A 20,498-nucleotide genomic window follows, 5' to 3' on the forward strand; every position below is an offset into this window, starting at 1 on the left:
CAGACAGAGCTGTCTTTTGAGCATCCCATCAATAGATCTATTTTAATGAAAACACTTCGTTTCTACCAAGAACTACCCATGCAGCTGCCTTATCCCGAATCAGACCATTGATCTATCAAGATCAATACTGTACTGTCTATTCTGTCTGGCAGCAGCTTTCCTCATTTCCGACCATGTGAGCCTTTTAACTGGGGATTGAACTTGCAATCTGCCGCAAGCCGATACTCTACCACTGAGCCACAGCTCCATCCTAAATGAGTTAAGGCGGAACATATCTTCACAAAGCTTTCGAAGTCCATCTCCTCCCAAGTCTGTATTAGAAATTAACACAGAAATTCTGTCTTCTATAATTATCTTAAATGGGACTACTCATGGTGCATCTAGCTCAGCATTCTCTTTTCAACGCTATCCCATAAGATACCACTTTTAGTTACTATTTATTATTAATTTACTTCGCTTATAGTCCACCTCTGTCACAGAGCTACTAACTACCCATTCATACTGGACCTAAGCATCAAACAGCACTGGCATTTATATTTCAACTTTAAATCAGAGCTGCAATGAATGACTGGCAAAAAAGTGGGACAGACAAAATTCCTTTGGCTTCTAGGCAGTCTCTCATCCAGGCACTAATTGTAGCAAAAGTGCCTAAATTGAGTAAAGAATAAAAAAGCCCAATAGTGATATGGACTAATATCTGGCTCAGCCAAATGGCCTAGCAAATGCATTCTGTCTTTACTCAGAGAAGTTAAAAAAGAGCAACATGGGATCACAGTTCATATTACAGGAGATACAAACAAAGCAAACGCTGTGTTGTTGGCTAACACATTTAGTCAAACTTTTTTCAAGAATCATACAAATATTTTGTCACATTATAAATGCAACCTTACTATAGTACAAAGAAAAGTCCATCCAATGAGCACAGGGATATAGGCTCATTTCATCAAAATCTTCCTCAGGAGTATTCCTATTTCCTTCAAAGTTATCCACCTCTTATTACAATTCAGTATGTATATTAGGAGCAAGCCAGTCCTTAACCTCTTCTCTAAATGGATTCAAAAGCCTTCTGAATTTGGCAGACAAAATGCTCTCTGCAACCTCTATATTTTCTTCAACATTATCTTCCTCTCAATGCCACTTGTGTTTATATTTATATTAGGAGACAGCCTAATATAACACTTCATTTGTTTTGTGTTTGGAACCTCTTCTCTAACAAGATGTAAAAGCCTTCTGATTTTTGCTGGCAAATGTTTCATTTTATTTAGTTTATATTTAGTTTATATCCCGCCCTTCCCACCAAAGTGGCTCAGGGCGGCTCACAACACAAAAGTTCTAACATAGGATTAAGTTTTAAAATACATCAATTTACAACATTTAAACAATAAACCAGAAAAAAAACAGTAAAACAAAGCCATTTACCAAAGTACCATACTACAGCCTTCTATTCGAAATTTTCAAGTACAGAGCAGTTGTATGCCAACCGGAAGAGGACTGTCTTTCAGGCCCTGCGGAACTGCCCAAGGTCCCACAGGGCCTCACCTCTTCCGGTAGCTGGTTCCACCAGCAAGGGGCTGTGATTGAAAAGGCCCTGTCTCTGGTCGACTTAAGTCGGGCCTCCTTTGGCCCGGGGATTGCAAGCAGGTTTTGAGAACTCGATCTCAGCACTCTCTGGGGAACATGTGGGGAGAGACGATCCCTAAGGTAGGCAGGCCCTAGGCCATATGGGGCTTTAAAGGAAATAACCAGCACCTTGTACGAAACTCGGTATATTATTGGCAGCCAGTGCAGTCCCCGGAGCCCCGGCTGGATGTGCTCCCATCTAGGAAGCCTTAATAGCAGACGGGCAGCAGCATTCTGCACTAGCTACAACTTCCGGGTTTGGCACAGGGGCAGCCCCATATAGAGAGCATTACAGTAGTCCAACCTCGAGGTGACCGTTGTGTGGATCACCGTTGCCAGATCGTCATGCTCCAGGAAAGGGGCCAACTGCCTCGCCCGCCTAAGATGAAAGAATGCGGACTTGGCACTGGCTGCTATTTGAGCCTCCATTGTCAAGGAAGGCTCCAATAGTACCCCCAATCTCCTGACCTTGTGCGCCGTTTATGTGAATAACCCTGGGACTGCTTCACTATGTCTCTTGGACAACCGCCTGTCAATGGCTCTCTTGGCTCTGAACTCTAGGTCTGGACTCTGCATTTGGTTTCCCTCACTTGGACTGACAGCTCTCCAAGAACCCACTCTTGGCTCTTCCTGCCCAGTGATAGGAGATTGAATTAAACAATAAGCAATTCCAGAATTTATAAGAAAAAATGAATGTTTTTTAAGACTAATGACACTTGACAGAATTTCCAATTGCATGGGAGGTCTTTAAGTCATATATTCTAGGACAGCTTATCTCTCAGCTCTTAAAAAAACAAAGAAAATATAGGTTTAGAAATATTTTGAGCATATTAAATATTGGGAAACGCATAATAAAACGTCAGGTAAAGAGGAGGATAGAAGGAAATGCACTTCAGCACAAGAAAAGTTAAAAATATATGATGTGGCATTTTGCAGCAAAATCTTTGACAAGTACTTAACAGGTATTTTTTTAAAAAGAAGAAAGAGGTGGAAACCCTCGGCTAGATTACTTGTCAATAAACAAATGAGCAAAAAGCCTATTCTTATTAAAAATGACAAAAGTAAATAAATCTATTTTCATAAGGAGATTGCAGAAGAAATGAAATATTTTTATTCAAATTTATATTCAAGGGAACATGAAGTTGAATAAGGATATTTGTGACACAGATGAATCATGATTAAGACGGATGAGAACCGAACTCTGAATCAATGAAGCTGTTAAGTTGAATAACATTGTTAATCGGGACCCCAAAAGGAGCTATATACAAACTTTTCTTCATATGTGTTTGGAATGAATATATGAATAGAGTTTTCTCTTGAAGGAAACAGAACATACCTGACAAAGGGCCACAGACTGAAATGTGCTTTAAAATCCAGAAATCGCATAGTGTGGAATTATATTTTGAAGCTACTTTCCAAGAATACATATTCATCTGAAGACAACAGTGAGCATCATTAAGAAACTGTTTTAAGTAAAGATACTTTTTGGTTGGAAGGTCTTTATTGTAAAAAGAATTTTTGTAACAAATACTGTGCCAGTATATAAAATATTGCATGCATTTGTTGAATTTCTTTGTACATTATATATTCTTTGTAGTGTCACTGAACATAGTTTTTTTGGGGGGGTTGTTGGATTACAGATGAATCAGGAGCATAAACACTGTTAGATGCCCCAATTAGTTTGGATAATTGCAAAAACAGGTTGCTTACCTGTAACTGATGATCTTTGAGTGGTCATCTGTACATTCACACCCTTGGGAAAACAGGTGCCTGCGCCAGCTCTGACTGGTACTGAAAAGCTCCATTAGGTGGATTTTTGTTTCCCGACCACTGGGCATGCTCATGGACCCTAACACGCATGCACAGTAGGCAGGGCACCAAGATCCCGCCAGTTTCCTTCTGACTGCTGAAAACAATTCCCAAAACTCTGAAGAACTGCCAGCGGAGGGGAGGAAGGGCGGGTGGTGTGAATGCCACTTGAGGATCACCAATTACAGGTAAGCAACCTGCTTATCTTCTTCATGGTATGAACATATGAAGCTGCCTTATACTGTATCAGACCCTCGGTCCATCAAAGTCAGTATTGTCTAATCAGACTGGCAGTGGCTCTCCAGGGTCTCAAGCTGAGGTTTTTTCACACCTATTTGCCTGGACCCTTTTTTGGAGATGCCCAGGATTGAACCTGGGACCTTCTGCTTCCCAAGCAGATGCTCTACCACTGAGCCACCATCCCTCCCCTGCTCTCCAGGGTCTCAAGCTGAGGTTTTTCACACCTATTTGCCTGGACCCTTTTTTGGAGATGCCACAGATTGAACCTGGGACCGTCTGCTTACCAAGCAGATGCTCTACCACTGAGCCACCGTCCCTCCCCAATGGTCTCTGATGGTCTCTGTGCATCACACCCTTGGGAGAGTAGCAAGCAGAAGTTTACCTGGAGGAGGGAGCTAGCACTAGATGACTGCAGCCTGAAGCACTGCACAACTGACAAGCATGCGGTCCCTTTCACGCACGTCCAGGGGTTGCCCAGGATGCTGCTCTGCAGATAATTTCTAAGGGGCACCCCCTTGAGGAAAGCTGTGGAAGTAGTCAAAGTATATGCAGAATGTGCTCTAGGAGATCCCAGCAAAGGGCGTTTCATCTGCAAGTATGCCAACTTTAGAGTCTCCACAGACCACTTTGACGGTCTCTGGGGGGAGACTTGTTTTCCTTTAGAAGGTCCAGATTAGCACACAAACAAACGAGAGGACAGGTGAAAGTCCTTAGTCCTGTGAAGGTAAAAAGACAGTGCATGCTTAACGTCCAATGTGTGCAAGGCTCTTTGCTCCTGATCCTGTGGAGAGGAAAACAGGGAAGGTAACATAGTCTCAGAATGCAGGTGAAACCCAGTTACTACCTTAGGCAAAAAATCCAAATATCCAGAGCACTGGCAACCCCTTTGTCATGAAAATGCAAATACGGAGGGTCTGATTGCAATGCTGAAAGCTCACTGACCCTCTTAGCAGACATTATTGCCACCAGGAATGCCGCCTTCCAGGAAAGGAGATGTAAGGGGCACGAGGCCATAGGCTCAAAAAGACGATGCATAAGTCCGTTAAAAACCAATGAAAGATCCCAAGCTAGAACTAATTGACGGCTTGGAGGTTGTAGGCATATAAGTCCCTTTAGGAAACATTTAGAGTCCGGCTGGAAGAACATCGAATGAACCTCAGTTCTGGGATGATACGCTGAAATTGCTGCAAGATACACCTTGATGGATGAGTATGTTAAACCTGAGTCCAGTAATTGTAGTAAGAAAGCAAATATTGTATGAAAACTAGTCTGATCCACAGGGGTCTGAGCAAAAGATGCAAAAGAGAGGAATTGCGTCCATTTAACGGTATACGACCTCCTGGTGGTCAGCTTCCTGCCGTTCAGTAAGACAAAGTCAATTCTTTCAGAGACGGGTGCTAAACGATGAGCCAGGCCCTCAGCTTTAGATGAGGAAGGTTGTGATAATAAGTCCTGCCCTCATTGGTCAGGAGGAGGTCCAGTTTCCTCAGGAGAAAGAGAAACTATCTTTGAGACAGTTGGAGCAGAAGCAGGAACCAAGTCTGCCTGGGCCGCCATGGGGCTATCAAAATGCAACGAGGCCATTCCCTCCTGATCTTGGTTAGAACCCTGGTCAATAGGGGAATGGGTGGAAACAGGTAAAGGAAGCTTTAGGACCAGTCAAGAAGAAGCCCGTCTCCCTCCAATAGAAGGTCCAGACCCGCCGAGGGCAAAAATGATGACACTTCCTGTTGTGACCTGTGGCAAATACATCCATCCCAGGATGACCCCAAGCTGTGAATACCCGTCTGAGATAGACTGGATTAAGCTCCCACTCATGTAGTTGTGCTCCTGCTCTGCTCAGGCTATCTGCCTGGACATTCAGAATTCCCAGAATATGGGTGGCACAGAGGTGGATTCTCTGATCTAGGCACCAGAGCCAAATGTTCACTGCAAGATGACAAAGACTCCTTGACACCATGCGCCCCTGATGGTTTATACAGGACATTGCTGTTGTGTTGTTTGTCAGTATTGAGATGGCTTTTCCCCTCACTAAGGGGAGAAAGGACTGCAGGGCAAACCAAACTGCCATCAATTCTAGATAGTTGTTTTGGTGAGCCTGATGCAACAAGTCCCAGTTGGCTCCCACCGTTAGACCTCTGAGATGGGCACCCCATCCCGGGAGAGAGTTGTCTGTGGTTAAAGTCTCTGCAGGGGATGGTGGGCAAAACGGAGCACCCTCCAGAAGATTGGTGAGGTCCCCCTACCAAAGAAAGGGAAAAACAATGACCCCCTAGTAAGCAAAGATGAGCTGCCACTACCACCATCGTCTTGGGGGCCGTGGACAGTCTAAATGGCAGGGCAACATATCAGTAAAGATCTGTGTCCACTGCAAATCTGGTAGCAATGACATATGGACAGGTGAAAGTATGCGTCCTTGAGGTCGATTGTAGCCAACCAAAAGTCCTGGCCAATTCATTGATGTCTGAAGACTCGGAGTCAGATGGATTAGGTTGAGTTGGAGTCGGTGTAGAAGGGCGTTTTGATGTCGATGCCTGCTTAGGCAGTTTAGGCATTTCCTCCCGGCGTTGAGATGGCTTTTCCCCTCACTAAGTAGTACACCAAACCTCTATCCCCTTCAGGCAATTCACTGTGGTAGTGCCAGGGATAAGGTGGGTGATAGGGCATGTAAGGGTGTGCCTGTCTGTGCTCCCAGGGTGGTGGTGCACCATGGTACCAATGGTATCTGTCCTCTTCATACCAAGGATGGTCGTGTTGATCTGGAAGGTGAGGCCTATCTGGATGGGCAGGCAACTGAGGCTTTCGTGGTTGACATGGAGACTCGTCCTTGCTTCCCTAGGCCGATCTCGATGAGCGTTGCAGTAGATCGATCTGCTCAATGTCCACATCAAAGACGCGAGTCGATGGAGGGGCTGAACCATGCAGCAAAGGATCTTCTCGGCATGGAGAAACTAAAATCTTGGGAGGAATTACTCTTGGCAGCAATAGGTCAGGTAGCACTGCCATAAGCATCAGTCAAACTCTCTCCTCCGATGCATGCGATTTGTGCTTCGATTGTTTGTGTTCCTTCTCCCGCTTGCATTTCTTTGAAGGCAAAGCGGTCGAAGACTAAGAGCTGTGCCTAGCTTTGGGCTTCAGTGTAGAAGCTGAATCGCTCTTCTGAGATAGCGATGTTTTGGCTGGCATCACGGTGGAAGTCAAGGCCAATGGGCCCAAAGGCCCCGGTGCCAAACTGTGCTCCATTAGCTGAGGTGTCAGTGCCAATTACAACGGTACTACCTGCAGACGGGCAGCTCGATTTTTCCTGGTCTGCTTGCTAAACTTCAAGCAATGTGCACAGGAGTTGGTGAAATGCCCCTCTCCCAGACAAAGTAGGCAGAGGGAGTGACCGTCTGTCGGGGCAAGCTTACTACCGCACTTAAGGCACCATTTGAAGAACCCCCACTCAGAACTTCACGCTAACCGGGGGCTGAGAGCTGGCCGGTGGGGAAAAAGAAGGGGGGGGTAGGCTGAAGCCCCGACTCATGGAAACACAAGGAATAAAGTCCCTTTTTTTTGACAGATGGAGAGAAAGGAATTGGAGCGAAAAAGGAGTTTGAAGAAGCTTCCAACAACTGGAGAGCCGAAGGTAAATCCTAACAGCGTGGCGGTCAGCAAGAAACTGGCAGGAACTTGGTGCCCTGCCTACAGGGCATACATGGTAGGGTCTGTGAGCATGCCCAGTGGTCAGGACACAAAAATTCAGCTAATGGAGCTTTTCAGTACCGGTCAGAGCCAGAGCCATACCTGTCTTCCCAAGGGTATGATGCACAGAGATCATGAAGATGATCTTATGGAATGAAAAGGGGGAAAGCTTCAGGGGCTGATGGCTTCTGTTCAGAGTTGTGAGCAAGTGTTCCCCTAACTAAGGAAATTTCTGAACCATTAAAATCTTGGACACAGCCACCAGACAATAGGGCAGATGCTTAAATTATAGTAGTATCTACTCCCAATACAGACTCATAAACGATAGCTATTTATCACCTTATATTAAATTGACGATATAAAATTTTGGCAAACATTTAGGATTGATTTTAGGTAATTGTAAAGAATATGACCGAACAGGGTTTATGAAAAGTCAACAAATGGCATGGGAAACACTAAAAGGTTGACTAGTATGATGGACATGATTCAGTTTTAAATTTCCAGCCTTTTATTTTAATGACAAAGAAAAGACGTTGATAGAGTTAATTAGAAATGCTTATGGGCAGCCTTGAAGAACTTGGGTGTGGGTTTAAATTACTTACTTACTTACTTACTTTATTCGATTTATATCCCGCCCTACCCCACCGAGGTGGGCTCAGGGCGGCTTACAACAATAAAAGCTAACAAAGGTCGATTTAAATACAATTAAAATTATACAATAAAATACATAAAAGCCTAAAAATACATAAAACTCACATCGATATACACTATGCTACTATTACTTAAATCAGTCCTTCAAATTTCCAATATTCGGTAATCTGATGTTTAAGATTTAATAATCAGGCATTCTGCTCACAGTTAATTATATGCCAACCGGAAGAGGGTTGTTTTACAGGCCCTGCGGAACTGTTCAAGGTTCCGCAGGGCCCTCACCTCCTCCGGGAGCTGATTCCACCAACAGGGAGCTGCAATCGAGAAGGCCCTGTCCCTGGTCGCTTTCAGACGGGCCTCCTTTGGCCCAGGGATTATAAGGAGGTTCTGAGACCCCGACCTCAGCACTCTCTGGGGGACATGTGGGGAGAGACGGTCCCTAAGGTAGGCAGGTCCCAGACCATAAAGGGCTTTAAAGGTCATAACCAGCACCTTGTACCGAACTCGGTATGTTATCGGCAGCCAGTGCAGTCCTCGAAGCCCCGGCTGGATGTGCTCCCGTCTAGGGAGCCCTAACAACAGCCGGGCAGCGGCATTCTGCACTAGCTGCAACTTCCGGGTTCGGCACAAGGGCAGCCCCATGTAGAGGGCATTGCAGTAATCCAGCCTCGAGGTGACCGTTGCATGGATCACTGTTGCCAGGTCGTCGCCCTCCAGGAAAGGGGCCAACTGCCTTGCCCGCCTAAGATGAAAAAATGCGGACTTGGCAGTGGCTGCTATCTGGGCCTCCATAGTTAGGGTAGGCTCCAGTAGCACCCCCAGGCTCTTAACCCTGTGTGCCGCTGACAGAGGCACACCATCGAGGGCCGGTAAGGGAATCTCCCTCCCTGGACCACGGCGACCCAGGCAAAGGACCTCTGTCTTCGTCGGATTTAGCTTCAGCCCGCTCAGCCTGAGCCATCTAGACACGGCCTGCAATGCCAGGTCCAGGTTTTCTGGGACACAGGCAGGCCGGCCGTCCATAAGTAGATAGAGCTGGGTGTCATCAGCGTACTGGTGGCAACCCAGCCCATATCTCCGGGCAATCTGGGTAAGAGGGCGCATATAGATGTTAAACAACATCGGGGATAGAACTGCTCCCTGAGGGACCCCGCAATCCAGCGGGTATCTTTGGGACAATTCACCCCCAATCGCCACTCTTTGTCCCCGACCTTTGAGGAAAGAGGTAAGCCATTGTAAAGCCAACCCCTGAATCCCCACGTCGGCAAGACGGCAAGTCAGCAACCGATGGTCGACCGTGTCGAACGCTGCCGACAGGTCTAACAGCATCAGTACCGCCGAGCCGCCTCGGTCCAGATGCCGCTGGAGATCATCCACCAGGGCAACCAGCACTGTCTCCGTCCCATGACCTGGGCGGAAGCCCGACTGATGGGAGTCAAGGACGGAAGCATCCTCCAGGAAACTCTGTAGTTGCAACGCCACTGCCCTCTCAATGAGTTTACCCAAAAAGGGTAAATTCGAGACCGGCCGATAGTGTGCCAATTCGGCCGGATCCAGTGTTGGTTTTTTTAAGAGGGGACGGACCACTGCCTCCTTAAGAGGCGTTGGAAATTGCCCTTCCATCAGGGATCTATTTATGATATCCCGTATAGGATACCTAAGCTCCCTCTGGCAAGATTTAATAAGCCAGGAGGGGCAAGGGTCCGAATTGCAAGTTGTAGGGCGTGCAGACAAGAGGATCCTGTCAACTTCCTCCAAGCTGAGAGCGCCGAAACCATCCAGAATACAATCTGAAGACAGGCAAGGAGCCTCGGGTTCGGATACTGTCTCCAATATGGCGGGGGTGTCGCGGCGGAGCGACGCGACTTTATCTGCAAAAAATTTCGCAAAAGCCTCACAGCCTATTTCCAATTGACTAACGTTTGGGCTGCCCTGTGGCAGCGTTATAAGAGTCCGAATTATGTTGAACAATTGTGCCGGGCGCGAAGTTGCAGATGCAATCTTAGCCGCAAAGTATGTTTTCTTTGCGGCTTTGACTGCCATCTCATAGGACTTCATACACTCTCTATAAGATGTTCTAGTCGCTTCGTCTCGAGTACACCGCCATTGCCTCTCTAGTCGTCTGAGTCCTCGCTTTAGTTGCCGCAACTCCTGGTTATACCAGGGTGCTAGCTTTAGGCGAGGGCGCAGAGGACGTCTAGGTGCAATCTCATCGATGGCCCTGGAGAGCCTATCATTCCAGGACTCCACCAGGTCATCGAGAGAGTTGCCAGAGGGCCAGGGATCCCGTAGAGCCATCTGGAACCGTTCGGGGTCCATCTGGCTCCGCGGGCGAGCTAAAATAGGCTCGCCGCCTAAACGGGCTTGGGGTGGGATATTCATACGAGCCTTAAGGGCATAGTGGTCCGACCATGGCACTGTCTGAGCAGTAATATCGTCCACTAAAATTCCCGCCGCGAAGATCAGGTCTAGCATGTGCCCCGCCTGGTGGGTAGGCGTTGTAACAAACTGGGAGAGTCCTAGCGTCGCCATGGATGACACTAGGTCCATCGCCTGACTAGAGGACATGTCATCGGCATGGACATTGAAGTCACCCAGGATCAAAAGCCTTGGGTACTCCAATGCCCAGCCTGCTACGGCCTCCATCAGGGATGGTAAGGCGCCGGCTGGTGCGTTAGGCGGTCGGTACACCAGCCAAACCGCCAACCCCTCCCCAACGTCCCACGCCAAACCGGCACATTCAATGCCCCCGATCTCCGGAGGCGGGAGGGCCCGAAAGGAGTAAGCCTCTCGTATGAGTATAGCCACCCCTCCCCCCCGCCCGCTAGTCCGGGACTGGTGAACGACCGAGAATCCTGGGGGAACCAACTGGGAGAGAGCTACAGTCTCCCCTTCGTGCACCCAGGTCTCGGTCACGCATGCCAGGTCCATATCCTGTTCGAACAGGAACTCCCGAAGGGTAGAGATCTTATTATTGATGGACCTGGCATTACATAACACCAGTGACGGAGGCGGGTAATTTACTCTGGCCCTACTACTTGCCACCGTCGGGATGGGACGTAGGCTGGAAGGGGGTCGAGCCCTGTTGTGTCTCAACCCCCTTCCCTTATAATTCCGCCTAGTCCCACCGTCATACCTTCCCCTCCCCAGGAGTACTGGGATCCCCAGGCCAGTCATCTCCTAGTTGTGTCCGCTCCACTGATGAAATAATTGAGGCTGAACTGCCCCCTCCTCCAACCCTACTCCTCTCAACCGATCTATTTATGAACCAATCTGCCAATCACCCTAATAGTTATTTAGTTAAAAGCCCCACCCAATCTTCCCAATAAATAATTAGCTAAAAATTAATTAAGTCTAATTCTAAAGGCTCCTTAATTATAAAACCCCACCAATAAATAGATACACTTCCCAAATTAATTTGCCACAAATAAAATTTCTCAGTTTAGCTAATTAATTAATAATCAACATCCAATTTAAATAACTAACATTTTAAATCACAGTCCATATTATTGAATTGGCAATTTAGATTCGTTGAGGTGAGGGTTAAGACAAGGGACATAAATAGGATGAATAAAGTGCAATAGTTTTAAAGTGGTAGTGCCTATAAAGTGCAATGTTCTTATTCTTTCTCCTGTTCTTGTTTTGTCTTTATCGCTGGGCATGCCGATGTCCATGTGGAGCCCGTTCTTTCTTTAGGTGATAGCTGGTAATTGGGAGCGGTTAGGGATGGTCTTACACAGTGTAGTTCTTTTACAGGGTTGTCGGGCCGTCTGGCCGGTCTTGACAGCCTGCTGCGCAGCCTCGGGGACGGGGGGGGGGGGGTGTAAGCCTCTCCGCGCCCTTTCGCCGCCCAGCAGTCGTCTCCACCGCCCTCAGGGACCCTAAAGATCTCAGGCGTCTTACCAGCCTGTCAGAGCAGTCCCTTCAAGCGTTCTTCCCGTATTTTGCGCCGCTCGCCCCAACTCCTCGCTCACACACGGAGGGGGGAGATATATGGAAAGTCCGAGGCAGTAGACTTGAAGCGTTTGAAACGCACGGAGGGCACGAAGGGGGGGGGGGAATAGATGGAAGTCTGAGGCAGTCGTCCCAAAGCGGTCTCTGCCGCCGTGGTACTTCGTCTCGCCCCCCCAATTCAGCCGCGCAGACCACACCCAGCGCACGGCCCGCGGCCGGCCCGCACTTCCAGCGACTCCGGCGTTGCCGGCCTCACCGCCCGCTGCCGCTCTCCGCCTAGTTGCACTCCAACTTGGCCCGACTCGGTCCGGCTCAGCTCGCACTTCTGCGGCTCCAGCGGCTCGTACACAGCTCGGGCTCAATAAACCACGCCGCCACGCTGTCTGCCGCCGTTCTCCGCTCCGGCCCCACTCCGGCTCCGGTCTAGCCCAACCCGGGACCACCGGCACCACACACGATGTTTTCGGGGGAAAGGTAGGGTGAAACATTCGCAACCACCCTTCACCTTCTCCTCCTCAATTGCCAAATTTTTGTAACTTGCTGATGTTTTTCTATGTCCCCTCAAAAGCTTGGGTTCTGGTGAATGGTACTTTATCAAATCAGTCTTACCTAAAGCAAGGAGTTAGATAGAAGTGTCTTATTTTGACCCTTATTGAAATCCTGGCATCAAAGAAAAGATGACATAAATATTAAATGATTTGTATATAGATCAATAAATATTAAATGATTTGTATATAGATCAATAAAGTGAAGCTAACCTTTTAATTTACATAGGTGACATCATGTTTGTTATGCAGGAGACACCAAGTTATTTGAGAAGAGTAGTTACAATTGTTTAGTTTTAGTTTATTCACAGCCTAAGCTAGCATTTAAAGTGATAAAAACATACAAAATTAAAACTGCATGACCATAAAATCGTAGATAAAAAAGCATAAAATACTATTGTAAGACTACAAATGTAACAAAACATGGCAGTTAACAGCAAACAGATTAGCTAAAGGTGTTTAACAGCCATTTCCTGTCTGAGCTAATAGAGTTTATCTTATTCCTGAGACAAGCCCGCCAAATTTTGCTAATTTGTATGTAAGGGTTCTTATCGTCAAGACGATTCTTAAGGAGCTGCAGTTTTTGGCCACTGGTAAAGGGTATGGCTGTGAAAAAGGGAAGAATTTCACTATAGACATTATAAGCCTCACAGTCAAATATGACATAAACTAAAGATTTGATGCCATCGTTGCAGCGGGGACATAATCATTCTTGAAATGGCACTTTTTTGTATCTCCCCTCTTGGCAAGATAGCAGTGCTTAAGATGACAATTTTGCTAAGATATTTGTATTGGTTCTCCATCCGGCAGCTTTAATCAGCCAGGATGGGCATGGGTCCAGATCACATGTTGTTGAGCGTACAGTAGAGAGAATCCTGTCAACTTCCTCCACGCTGAGTGGAGTGAAGCAATCCAAAACCACACCAGAAAACGGGCACAGAACCTCGAGTTCACTCACGGTTTTAAATGTGGCAGGGAGGTCGCAGCGGAGCGATAAGACCTGATCTATGAAAAAGTTTGCAAAAACTATAAAGCCTATGTCCAACTTTTTGTCTGCCTTGTGGCAGGAGGGTAAGAGACTGAATCATGCTAAACAATTGCGGTGGGCGCGAATTCACAGACACAATCTTAGCTGCAAAGTATTTGCGGTTTTGACTGCCATACATAGGCCCTCAGAAACGATCTATAGGATGTTCTGATCACTTTGTCATGAGTACAACACCACCACCGCCTCTCTAGTCATCTAAGCCTCCATTTCATCAGCTGCAGTTCTGGATTATAACATGGTGCGAGCCTTTAATGGGGGCATAGAGGATGCCGGAGAGTGATCTCATCAATGGCTGCAGAGACCTGATTATACCAAGACATACCAAGACACTACTCATCCAATGAGCCACCAGAGGGCCAAGGATCCCGCAGAGCCATCTGGAACTGCATAGGTTCCATTTGGTGCTGCAGGCAAGCTAAAATACACTTGCCACCTAAGCAAGGTCGAAGTGGAACGTCCATACGGGCCTTCAGAACATAGTGGTCTGACCATGGCACTGCCTCAGCAATAATCCAGTCCACGGAAGCCCCTGGCGCAAAGATCACATACAGTGTGTGTCCGGCCTGGTGAGTGGTAGTTGTTACATATTGGGAGAGTCCTAGTGCCACTACAGATGACACTACATCCACCACCTGAATGGAATTTGCTTCATCAGCATGGCTGTTGAAACCACCCAGGACCAAAAGCCTTGGGTGTTCCAGTGTTCAGCCTGCTACAGCCTCTGTCAGGGATGGCAAGACACTGACTGGTGCGTTAGGTGGATGGTACACCAGCCAGATAGCCAAACCCTCCTCAACATCCCACATCAAGCTGTCACACTCAATGCTGGAGATCTCTGGGGATGGGAGAGCTCGGAAGGAGTAAGCCTCCCATATGAAAAGAGCCACCCCTCCACCCTCTGCAAGTCCACGACTGGTGAAGACCAAGAACCCAGGGGATGTTACTCCCTGTCTCGCACCCAGGTCTAGGTCATTTTGAACCAAACCAAATAATGAACCACATTTTTTTTCCCCCCGGTGGTTGATTTTAGTGGTTTGTTCTCCAGACAGCCTGGTGTCGATTCAATAAATTCTTAGGCATCTCTGGGGGTGGACTTGTGGAGACCCCAAGAAACACCTAAAGTAGTTGCCCATAGCTTGATTAGCAGCTTTGGGAGCCAACCATAGGGCTCCCATTCTGCTCTATGGGAGCAGATTATACACCAGTTTAATACCACACACTGACTCAGCTGTTTTCACTTTGCTTCACAAAGAGAGAAAGTTCAGTTGTTGTGCGTGGTTGATTTAGGGGAGGCTTTGAGGGACTTCTTCCCCCCCCCCACACACACACTGTGGGACAATTTTTTAAACATGTCTCCCAGCTGGGAAGGTGTTCTTTACTTTGTTTTCAGAAACTGAACCTGAAGCTACAGCTGAGTTTTCCAGGGGACACCTGCTTTACGGGCTGTAACTCAGATATCCCAAATCCAATCTTCACCAAACTCAGATGGCTTCTGGAGGAGAGCCTGCTGAAGACTTCCAGTGAGTTTGGCATCTCTAATCTGTGAGGAAGCTGTTGTAATACTTCCCAAACCAAATGAACCACAAACCAGTTCGGGAAATCAAACTAACAATGAACCATCATGAATCACCATTTTGACCAATCAAATTAGATGCCTGTCTGCCTGGTTTAGTTCTGGATCACTTTGACACACTTAGCCTGGGGAAGTTGACAGAAGTCTCTCTACTGTACGCCCAACAACTTGTGATCTGGACCCATGCCCCTCTTGGCTGATTAAATCTTGCCAGAGGGAGCTCAGATGTCCTTATGGGACATCGTAAATAGATCCCTCTCAGATGGGCGCTTTCCAACACCTCTGAAAGAGACTATGGTCTGTCCTCTCTTGAAAAGGAGTACAGCAGATCCGGCCGAATTGGCGAATTATCGACCGGTCTCAAATTTACCATTCTTAGGTAAAATCATTGAGAGGGCAGTGGAATTACAGTTGCAGGGTTTTCTGGATGACACTTCCATCTTAGATCCTCACCAGTCCGGCTTTCGTCCAGACCATGGGACGGAGACAGTGCTGGTTGCCTTGGTGGATGACCTCCAGAGACATCTGGATCGAGGCGGTGTGACAGTGCTGATGTTGTTAGATCTGTCGGCCGCATTCGACACGGTCGACCATCAGTTACTGACCCACTGGCTTGCCAACACAGGGGTCAGGGGGTTGGCCTTACAATGACTTTCCTCCTTCCTCGATGGACGGGGACAAAGGGTGGCAATTGGGGGAGAACTGTCCCAGAGGCACTCACTAGATTGTGGGGTGCCGCAAGGAGCAGTTCTCTCCCCGATGTTATTTAACATCTACATGCGCCCCCTTGCCTAGATTGCCCGGAGGTGTGGGCTTGGGTGCGATCGATATGCAGATGACACCCAGCTCTATCTACTAATGGACAGCCGGCCTGGCTGCGTCCCAAAAAATCTGGACCTGGCATTGCAGGCCGTGGCAGGTTGGCTCAGGCTAAGTAGGTTGAAGTTGAATCCAACGAAGACAGAGGTCCTTTGCGTGGGTTGTGGCGTTCTGGGAAGAGAAATTCCTCTCCCAGTTTTTGACGGTGTGTCACTGAAAGCGGTGCATCAGGTCAGGAGCTTGGGGGTCCTACTGGAGCCTTCATTGTCAATGGAGGCCCAGATAGTGGCCACTGCCAAGTCTGCGTTTTTTCATCTTAAGCGGGCGAGGCAGTTGGCCCCCTTCCTAGAGTGTTGGGACCTAGCAACAGTGATCCATGCAACGGTCACCTTGAGACTGGATTACTATAATGCCCTCTACATGGGGCTGCCTTTGTGCCAAACCCGGAGGCTGCAGCTGGTGCAGAACGCAGCGGCTAGGCTGTTGCTAGGGCTCCTGAAGTGGGAGCACATACATCTGGGGCTGCACGGACTGCACTGGCTGCCAGTTGCATACCGGGTTCATTACAAAGTGCTGGTTATTACCTTTAAAGCCCTATATGGTCGAGGGCCTGCCTACCTGAGGGACCGTCTCTCCCTATATGAACCCCAGAGAGTACTGAGGTCAGAGGGAAAGAACCAACTGAACATCCCTGGGCCGAAGGAGGCCAAACTGAAGAACACACGAGAATGGGCCTTCTCCATTGTAGCTCCACACCTGTGGAATCAACTTCCGGACGAAGTGCGGGCCTTGCGGAGTCTTGAACAATTCTGCAGGGCCTGCAAGTCCATTCTTTTTAAGATGGCCTTCGTTTGATTATGGAGCCATTGATAGACTCGCTGTAGATGTTTCCCGCCATTACAATCATAATTAAATTCACAATATAGCACCAGAAATGTTAATTTTAAATAGAAATGTTTTGAATGTTGGTTTTATAATGTAGTAACTATTGAATTGTATGATTTTATTGTATATTGCATTAATATGTTGTGAGCCACCCTGAGCCTGCTCCGGCGGGGAGGGCGGGATATAAATAAAATGTATTATTATTATTATTAACCATGAACCAACATGAACCACCATTTTCCTGGTTTGTGATTAATGATAAAGATTTCTGATTAATGATAAAGATTTCTGATTAATGATAAAGATTTGATTAATGATAAAGATTTCTGCCCATTTGGGATGTTACAAAATTTTAAACCATTGTTACGTGCTGGTTTAAAAAGATTTATTGATGTATGTGTGGAAGGTCGAATGAAACCGTAGGAATACTTTGTTGGCAAAACTGGTTCATCTGGAAATTGCTTCGAGGTTGGAGTTTATTGAGCTACAGAATTCATTAATAAAGTTGGAAGAAACCAAGATTTGACCAGACTATTAATTCTTAAGGAGAAATGGCTATTCAGCACATCTGTTCGAACACTCAAACTTATTTTGAAGTAAAGGAATGATTTAAAAAAACACTGGAAGGAAGATTTTAAGCATGAAGAAACCTAAAGCTTGGAATATCATTTTTCGAAATGTAAGGCAAACATCCAAAAATGTGGAGATCAGAGAAAATCATCTCAAAGTCATTTACAGATAGTATTAAAGTCCCTATTTAAAATAGGTACTAATATTTCAAATAGGAGCCGGAGATGCGGGCAGCAGGTAGGTATCTTTTTCACTTTTCTCACCTAAGGAGACCAAACTTAAAACAACTAGGGAGCACGCCTTCTCTATAAAAGCGCCCCAATGGTGGAATCAGCTGCCGGAGGAGGTGCGGGCCCTGCGGGACCTCAACCAGTTCTGCAGGGCCTGCAAAACTGCCCTCTTCCAAGAAGCCTTTAAGACGTAACCAGAATGAATATTACGCTGCTGGATAAATAGAGACTGTAGCACCACTGTATTGTTTTAACTTTTTAAAATTAATTTATATTTGTATTTATATTGTTGATTGATTTTATCTGTTATTGTGATATCATGATATCGTATCATGTTCTGTAAGCCGCCCTGAACCTGCCTTGGCGGGGAGGGCGGGGTATAAATAAAAACTTATTATTATTATTACTTGTGTTGAAAACGTAATGTGGACAAAAAAATTGGTATAACATACAACATGAAATATATATAGGAATAGGCATAGAAGTAAGCTTCCGGTAGTTTGTTCATCCGGGTACAATACAAACCAGCTTCCTAAAAATTAGTAGCACTTAAGACTTTGCGAAGCTTTAGCCAAAATTATCTTTGCACAGAACCGGTAACAGAGTAAGACAGAAAATCGTTGCCAAAGACAGAAATCTGGGTATGTAAATTGTGGCATAGCATGAACAGAAAAGATTTCTGTAAGGAAATATTGTATATGTGATCTGAAATGTGTATGTTTAAGGTGTTCTTGCCTGGCTCATTGGAGCCTGTAGGACTGAGCTTGGGGACTTGGGAACAATGGACAGTAGGATCCAAATCCATGCTGCCTTGCTCCAATCACGGCCCCCCTGATAGTTTGATTGGTCCAATAGCGTGCTTGCGCGGGATCCCTGAGTGTATATAAGTTAACTCTGTTGGCCCAGTTCTTCAGTCTTAGGGTGCAGCCCTATACTATGCTGTACACAATAAAAGAGCTATGATCACTACCTCGCCTCCTTCCTTGCGCTGAACCCACTATATTATAGGAAAATAGACGTCACAAACAAGATTCAGTGAAAAAACATCTATTTATTCAGCACTGGACTTCCTTTATCGAATATGGGAACCAAAACTTTCAATCTGAGTCTCCTAAGAAAGGAGTGTTAAATTGGGTACAAATTGAAAGTTTTTCTCTTTGTTTTTTCCTCTTCTTAGTCTGTCACATTTGGGTATTCTAATTCTATATTTATATATTGTTGTCATATTTAGCACTTTTTATTTTATAAAAGAAAGGAAAACAAAGGAAAGCAGTGCAAAGGCTTAGCAGGGTCTGAACTTAATGTACTTTATAGCTGAACTAGGAATAAGGCCTATTCTAGAGAAAAATACAACAGGCTCTAGAAAGATGCTCTGGGCAAGTGACCGCCCCTCCTTGCTGTCATCCCACCCGCCCAAGTGAATGCATTCACTCCCCCCACGTTTGGTGTCTTTCCACCCACCCACCCCCAATTTCCCACCTCACACCCTCCAACTACCACCCACCCCCAACCACTTCTTTGTCTCAACTACCCCTGTAACCTTGGCATGGCTCTACTGCCCCCAGTTGTGGCATTCACTCACCCCCCACCATTGCTGTCTTCCCACCCACCCCCAACCCTTGGCATTCACTCAACCCCTTCCTGTCTTCCCACTCACCTCACAGCTGAAACAGATGCTGGATTCTTCACCCCACCCCCCGCATGTGTGTATGTGTCTGTGGTGGCTCAAAACCCTGAAACAGGCCCAGAAAGGAGAGAAGGAAAAATAATTATGGGGGTAGCGGGGGGGGGGGGAATAATGACAGGCACACAAACACTGAAACTCAGCTCTTCTCATCATAGGGCCAATCGTGGTATAAATTACTGTTGTTTTTAAAGAACAGGTTCAGATGGCCTAAATAAGCAGGTGATGGGAGCATGCTTTCTCTTTCCAAGCTTGTCTAGAAGTCCAAAGCACAGAAGTTCTCCCCATGTGGAAAATACAATTGTTATCAGTGTCATCAGGAGCATATACGTGTTCCCACAGGAGGAGATGCCTGAGCTCATCTTTGGCCAATCCTGAAAACAGGACATTGAGGAAGAGCTGTCACAAGAAATTAGAAGAGCAGAAGTGCAAGTATAGCGCATTTTGTTTTCCCAAATGGTCTGGGACCATACCAAAAGCACCACCTCTCCCATGATGACCTCCCATGGTGTCTTTGTTCAGTCACACATGGGCTTTTTGTGGTGTAATTCTCATGAACTCTGCTAACAAAATGGTGGATTCTTAGGCCAAAAGCTGTATATTATATTAACTGGATTTTAATTTTATTTAATTGGATTTTATTAGCATTACGGTTTTATTATTGTTATACTGTACTATCATGTTGTGAGCTGTCCCAAGTCTCATTCTGGGGAAGGGGTGGGATGAAAAGATAATAAAATAAATAAATTATATAATTCAAAGCATCTCTTTGAAGGCCTTAACTTATGTACATGTATTGAAGTATCCAAATTAGGAAACTATGAACATAACATTGTTTACTATGCTGTTCCTGTTTTTGTAATGTTTGTTTTTATGATATTATTTTAACTCTGTTGTTTTATTGTCGTAGGCAGCCCTTAGCCCACTTGTGGGACAGGGCGGGATATAAATCCAAACATTAAATTAAATTACATTAAATTAAACATTCTGGAGTTAACATAAATCTACATTTACAGTACAATCCTTAGCAGAGTTACTGTACCTCCTTCTAAGTCAACAGGTTTAGAAGGTTGTAACTGTGCCTTGTGTTGCTCTGTTAGTAAGCCCAGCATGAAGTTTCTTATCACAGACTATATTGTAAGTCGTTTCATTAAATACATGCACATTTGTATAATATTATTCATCA

General features: G+C 46.2%; 1 protein-coding gene across 2 annotated transcripts in view; it reads right to left on the reverse strand.

Annotated features, from left to right (window-relative positions):
• The window catches only part of MYLK (myosin light chain kinase), a 440,102-nt gene that overhangs the window by 236,138 nt on the left and 183,466 nt on the right, over window positions 1-20,498 (reverse strand). The window lies entirely within an intron of this gene.

Source organism: Heteronotia binoei, chromosome 21 (assembly GCF_032191835.1).
Source record: "Heteronotia binoei isolate CCM8104 ecotype False Entrance Well chromosome 21, APGP_CSIRO_Hbin_v1, whole genome shotgun sequence".
NCBI classification, from domain to species: Eukaryota; Metazoa; Chordata; class Lepidosauria; order Squamata; family Gekkonidae; genus Heteronotia; species Heteronotia binoei.